This window comes from Rattus rattus, chromosome 4 (genome assembly GCF_011064425.1).
Source record: "Rattus rattus isolate New Zealand chromosome 4, Rrattus_CSIRO_v1, whole genome shotgun sequence".
Taxonomy (NCBI): Eukaryota; Metazoa; Chordata; class Mammalia; order Rodentia; family Muridae; genus Rattus; species Rattus rattus.
Genome location: NC_046157.1, coordinates 100,557,420 through 100,564,859, shown reverse-complemented (window position 1 = coordinate 100,564,859; position 7,440 = coordinate 100,557,420).

The window sequence follows — 7,440 nt, the reverse complement described above, 5'->3', positions numbered from 1 at the left end:
CACAATGTAAAGAAACACAGTCAGCTGGCTCTGGACAGCACACTAGAGCTGGAGATCACAGCTCACACCATAATGGGATCTGTCCTTCACGTTCAAATAAAAAGAAAACCCAGACGTTACAAATGTCGAGGGAAGAAGAAGAGATGCCTGATGGAAAACATACTCCGTGAACAGATGCAACAGTCCAAAACACGAATCTGGACAGCCTAAATGACCAGAGGTTTCCATGGCTCTCACCCTACCTTTCTTTTTCGGGATCAACTGGGCTCCGCGCCATAAGCGCCCAACACGGAGCACCACCCTGTTACCATCTTAAAAACAGCGAGTGAATCGACACAAGTTCATGATGAATGTGGTCATTGTTCAGCAGAACATTTGATGCTGAAACCTCACTGCAAATCTGCATGCATGTAAACCAAAGATTTTCCATAACCTGGTGTTATCAAACACTGTCACAAGATGTTTTCAATTAACTGTCATAGTATAACATCATCTATTATTCCATCAGCTCGGCCTTCTTGCCAATCAGATTTGGGATTTGGCCTTGTTTCGGGGTTTTTCGCTTTGCTCTGCTCATCTGTTTGCCTGCTCGTTTCGAAAGGTGGCCTGTCATATTTGCAGAGTCTGACATTCAGCATGCACCTTCTCCACACTCCAGGTCCCATCTTCCTTTCAGCATTCTGTCACTGCTCAAATGCCAGCCCATGATCCTTTTAAAAGTTTGATTTTAATTATAACACGTTCTCTTCTTTCTTTCAAACCAGCTCAAATTTCAGATCCTGCGCCCAAAGCCAACACATCATCCTGACTGCTAGACTTTGATGCTTGTCTTTTTAATTGCTTGCTCAAGGTCCAGTCTCAGCTGTTACCACATCCGAAATATCGGCATTCTTGAGTCGACTTCCATAGTTCACTGTTACCCAGAGTTCTGCCAGAGTTGTAAGATCCTGTCAAATTTATGTCACATGGTTGCCTTGGGGATTTAACTGCAATTCGTCTGCAAGAAAACTGTTCTCGTACATATTCAGCGAATAACTCTTCACCAGAACAGCTGTCAGCCTAAACAGATGGTGTCAGCCCTGCCTTCTGTGCAGCCACCTCTGCAGCTTCACGGGGTGGGGAACAGATCATATAGCCCTCTATCCTTTCGTTTTCTTTAAAAGTGTATAAATTTCATGAAAGTGAATTATTGTTCCAACTCAACATGGCAACATTGGTACTTGAATTATTTTGCCAAATGTAAGTAGATTCATACGCGCAGGAGCGATTCATCATGGCCCGATCAGATCACATCCTGCTGACTTCAGGCACAGTACCTCTTGTCAATAGATCCAACATAGTCATGCTATATTAAATCATAAATATACATTTAGTCACGATTTTCAGCTTTTATCTGCCATTTTTTCATATCTACTTTCATCCTGCCTCACTCTTGCCTTTACCACTTCATCTGATCAGCCTTCCTGTTCAACCTCCTCCTCCACCTCTGTTCCTCCCACCTTTACAAACTCCTCCCACCTCAACCTCCTGGCCTCACAGCCCCTCCTCAAAACTCCTCCTGGCCTCTCAGCCTCCAACCTCTCCACCTGGCAACCTTCCCAACCCCTAAACCTCTCCTACTCCTAAACCTCCTTCTTTCCTCTCAGAGAAGAGTATCATTCAACTCTGACATCTGTCCCACCACTGAGCTGCACAAATGTTACAGCTCCTGCTGGGCTGGAGCTGTCTCAGGAGTTCAGGCTGACTCCACGTTCATGTTCCTGACCGCTTGATTTGCTCACTTCAACTGTATGTTGGGTTTGTAGTACACCTGTTCTGTCAGAGGCCTTCACCTTCTCACCTGATCAAATTTTGCATTTCATTTGCTCACGTGTCTCTGGACTCTTGATCACTGCCTCACTGCTGCCATCCGCCAGTCCCAACTCCCACTGGTTCAATTGTTCTGATAAATACCTTTCGAAAACCTTCAAGGAGCATAGTTCATCGCTGACGGTCTCAGAACGAGTAGATTAGCACACCCTGGAGCAGAGGTCTTTCACATGATCCATCACACCATCACTTGCTGACTCTCCCACTTGAATGGGTTCCAAAACAAACCCAGATCATGATCAAAAAATCATACAACAGCTCTGGTTCACCACGCTCACCAGTCTGCTGGTCACCATTGCTGTCTGTCTAGTAAGGTTTCGATTTCCTGCTCGTCTCAGCAGCCAGGTTCAACAGTTCCAGGAGCCCTTCAGAAAGTTTAAGTCTGCACTAAACACGAGGGTTTCACGACTAAAGTTTTCAGAATGTAACTCTGTTCATCCGCTTTCTTCATCTCTCTTCTGGTCACCACCTTTAACTTCAGATACGCCACCAGAGCTCTGTACTTCAGTCCGCACCACTGCGTTCAACCAGTCTTCAGCGCCACGCCTGACTCAACGCATCCTGGCCTGTCATCTGCCCACCTTCGACATCATCTTGCCCAGACCCGCACGCACCGGAACTCTGTTGAACCGCAGTTCACGTGTTGAAAAATAAATCTGGTTTTATTGATGCAATTTGCCCAGTTTTCGAGTTCACCATAGGCGCCTCGTCATCCATTTATTAAATATGTTGCAGTTAACATGAACGGCGGCAACACTAGCCATCCTCTAGCAGTTCACAATTTTCATTTTAACCTATATTTTTATGGGTACTGAAGTAAGACTGACAAATTGGCATCACAGACACACACTGGGGCTGGGCGGTCACCAGCGTCAATCAATCTCGTTTTCACCACTCAGCAATTGAACATTGCCTGAGTACAGAAGTAACTGTGTCAGAGGCACTGCCTGCAGGTCGCCCATGTGGACACTATAAGCCTGTTTTGCCTCTGCTCAGCCTGGCCCCGTGATTCACAGCCTCCTCACGAATCGTAATTAGGTCAATAACCACAAACCAAGCGACTTACAGGCCTTCAGTTTTTCTTTAAATTTGAAATTGGCGAATTTAGTAATACTAAATTTGAGTTAGTGAAATATTCACAGAGCTTTCTTCTGGGGTCATTCTGAAAATAAAATGCGTGAAGTTTTGTCAAAATAGCCCTGAGAACAAGCTCATTTGGGCCTTTGAACAAACAGAAACTCTCAAGCATCCCAGCCTCCCAGCGCCTGGGGAGGTCGAGCCTGCCCAGAAACATTTCAACATTCACCTTCCATTTCATTCTTTCCAACATAGCCTCACATAGTCAGCCCAGCTGCGCTCCAAGAAGCATCTTCCGTCCTTTCATCACTTTGTCAACTTTCAGCAGATCAAACACAGATCGTTATTTATACTGTACTTTTATAATTACTAAAATTAATTGAGACTTGATCTGGGTTGCTGGGTCGTGAGTAACAAACATACTTTATAACAGCGTGTTAGTCGCACAATTATTTATCATTTGACCTGTCAGTTCTTTCATTCACCTTGCATCATAGTTACCTCAGTGAACCGACAGTTTCAGAACTGCCTGAACGTGTCGCTCACTCATCTCTCAGCCTGAAGCTGGTGCAGCCCAGCTGCACCTCTGACCTGTTCATGAACATGTCACAAGGCTGCACAGTTTCTCTCGTAGCTCTCGATAACTGGCTGGAGGGACTGTACTCATTTCAGTCAGTTCAGCATGTGTGTGTGTGTGTGTGTGTGTGTGTGTGCATATATATATGTGTGTGTGTTTGTGTGTGTGTAAGATGGTATGTTGTATATGTAGTGTGTGTTATATGTTATGTTTTTTATATGTGTGAGTATATGTGTATATATGTGTATGTGTGTGTGTGTATGTGTGTGTTGTAGTGTGGGAAACTGTTTAGCATGTGTTGTATGTGTGTATGTGTGTAAAAGTTGTATGTAGAAGTGTGTGTAGTAGTAGCTGTTAATATATGCATTTATCGAATTGTTTCCTCTCTTAATGTAGCTTTAGGTCTGCGCCTTCGTTGAAGTCGCGAATAGCATTCATTTCTTGGGGTTCCTGTGTTACTTCAGCATGTTGAAAAATAGATCTCAACTCTGTCCTCCCAGCAACAACTTTCTGCACGCTGCTGGACTCTTCCCCAGTTATTCAGAACCCATCATTACAGCCTCTAAGTGTATTTTCACGACACATAAATGTTCAATATTTGAACTGCTCGACTCAATCATCAGTTTAGAACAACAACTTGAACACACACACACAGAAGAAAATGGCTCTTCCTCTCACACTGACTTTCCTGCACAAAGAAAACAGTTTGCTCACTCTGAGTGCTGCATTCTTCCTTGTATGTTTCGCAGGTGTTGGTCTCATCAGATCAGAGACTGGCAGCAATTTTCAGAACAGACTACAGTTCTTCAGGTTGCAGTCGTCCTTCAGACCTGAAAGCACACGTAAGTTTACGTAAAGACAAGCTTTGTAGTTCATTGCAAGGCATTCCACCTTTTTGGGAAAACAGCTCTTCACTGCTCAAATGTTCACAGCTAGCTTCCCACTGTTTGAAGACTGTTGAAGACACAATGTTCGAAACCAGGGCCAACAAGAGTTGGTGAGGACACAAGGAACTCACGGTATCACCAAGGAGGTCACCAAGTAATCAAGACAGAGCACTTTGAGCCATGAGCTCTTTGCAGACACCCCCACACGCTGGGGGTGGGGAGAAGGAGAAGCGGTCAGTTTGAGTACAGTACTTAGTAAATGAATATCATTTGGATAGTTTTCTTTTTCCTTTTCAGATTTATTTATTTATTATATACATTGTAGCTGTCTTCAGCACACCCGAAGAGGGCATCAGATCTCATAACAGATGGCTGAGAGCAACTGTGTGGTTTCTGGGATTTGAACTCGGGACCTCTGGAAGAGCGGTCAGTGCTCTTTACCACTGAACCACCTCTTCAGCCCTTGGATTGCTTTCAAATCCAGCCTCTTAACAGGCTTTTGTATTATTTACAAGCAAGTGTGCCAAGCTTGGACTGAAGCTGAGAGAGGAGAGCCCACACACACAAACAGCGTGTGTGTATGATATAAAGACAGTGGGAATTTCCTGTGTTGTGTTCTGAAAAAGAGTTTAAACAGCCTGAAGTACAAAGTAAGGCTAGAATCCTCTCTACGTGTGCCACATATTCAAGCTGTGATCAAGCAGATGTGGTTGGACAGTAACAAGCGACACGTCGGGCAGCTGACAGCACATGACTTCTGAACGAAGTGGGAGAATGTCTGATGCTAACCCTAAGGGTTAGAGAGATGCCTTACTACATGTGGGCTACAGAAACATGTGCTACATGGAAAGCACATGCAACTGAACTCAGGTCCTGAAGAGGACAACTTCCTGCAACCTGGGGACCTGTAAGAACACTTTGATGTTGAAGGTCATATGTCTGTTCCTGAGCTGGAATTTGTTACTGCCAGTCTCTGATGGGTAATCTTCCCTAGATTCCGAGAACTTCTCTGATAAGTTGTCTTTACCTGTGAACAGCTGCGAGGGCTGACGGAGACGGCATACAAGGGCAGAATGGTTTCTGGCACTCCAAGTTTAGTCATAGGTGCTGTAGACTCTGATGGTAACAATGAGTTGGGCTCAAAGCTGTGGAAATAGTGGGAGACTTATCACACACACCTGCAAACACACTCGCATGCATGCACACACATATTCATGTGCACACTAATAAATACATAGATTACTTACTAAGCAAATAAATACATCTACTCATGATATTTGTGGAAGCTGTTTAAAATATTTCTTTTTTGCAACCAAGACTGATTTCCTCAGTACAAAGACATAAAGGCCCGAATTGGGGACAGAGCTCACTGACTTCTCTGTGGCATCTGCCTGAGCATCTCACTCACCCGAGGCTGGCCTGTTGACTCAGATCTGCTAACACATTGCAGGGGAAAGGACTGTGTGCCTGCTATGCTTTCAAACACGTTTGAAGTCCAGTGTGGTATTTCAGTGGGACGCTCCTAACTGACTGTATCAAACTGAGGAGGGAGGAAACCTATTTTTCTTCTATGTATGTGGCTCTGGAACCTTGTTGGTGATATGATGGATAGAAAGTTGCTCGTTGAAACAGCAGGCACCCGGGGGACGTTCTGAGAATTTAGACACTGGGCCACAATCTAGTAAGGACCCAACTCTACCGTTGCTACTTCTATTTCAATATTTTAAAAGTTGTTGTTTGTAACTACAAACTGGTGAGACCCAGGATCAGGCAGATTCCAAGAATAATTAGACATTTATGTGCTGTGTCATTTTTATTTGAAAATACACTTAGAGCCTACTTTGTATCATAGTCGGTTCTGGATGCTGGATGTAAAATCAAGACTCAAATGGCCATTTTCTGGGGGACGACACTTGTCAAAACAATGCAGGCACTGTGGCACTGTGCGTGACTGATCTGCTCTCAGGGAGGTAGGTGATGGCTCAGAGAAGGGACAGTGACACGCTGAGGAACAGAAAATAGTATTCTGAAAGTTCTTCAATATTTTAATACTTCTTTAAAAATAAGTAGCTAAGTTTTCTTCCCATAAATAAGTGGAAATCTTGGCAAAGAGAACCTAGTGAATAGTTGTCATGACTGCGTGTTTTTTCCTTCTACTCCACGTAAATTAGAAATCACTTACTTTTCTGATGAAAAGTCCCTATGACTCCACTTCTATAACCACTGCTCAGCCCAGCCAGCAGCCTCCATTTGGTCACACACACCCCCTCCCCCACCGCCCTTTTCACCCCAGTTCATGCTGGATTCATTTTCCTTTGAAATAAGTCACTTTAACATTTTCTTCTCCATCTACATGGTACTTTCAAAAGCATCAAGTTGTTTTAGGGGGAAAGCATTTTTTTTTAAAGTTTTACTTATTTTATATATGTGAGTACACTGTCACTATCTGCAGACACACCAGAAGGGGACATCTGATCCCATGACAGATGGTCGTGAGCCACCATGTGGTTGCTGGGAATTGAACTGAGGACCTCTGGAAGAGGAGTCAGTGGAATTAGCTGCTGAGTCATCTCTCTAGCCCCGGGGAAAGTAATTTTTAAAAAGTTGTAGATCTGTCTCTCCTCAATGTTTTTTCTTGAAAATATAAGGAAATGAAAACCACCATGGCTTGTAAGGAGTGAGTCAAGTTCCTACCTGAGGAACCCAAAAGGAAATGGAGATGTCTGTCACGGCCTCAGATAAACCCAGAGAACGCAGATTCAGCTATTGAGGTCCATTGCAGGGGAAGAGGAGCTAAAACCTCAATTCAGTGCATGCATATGTGCATGTGCAAGCACACACACACACACACACATGTACACACACATACAACACACACATGTACACACACATACAACACACATACATATATAACACAAACAGAACACACACACTTACAACACACACACATACACACCACATACACCACATACCACACACATACACACACACATATATACAACACACACATATACTCACACATATATAAAA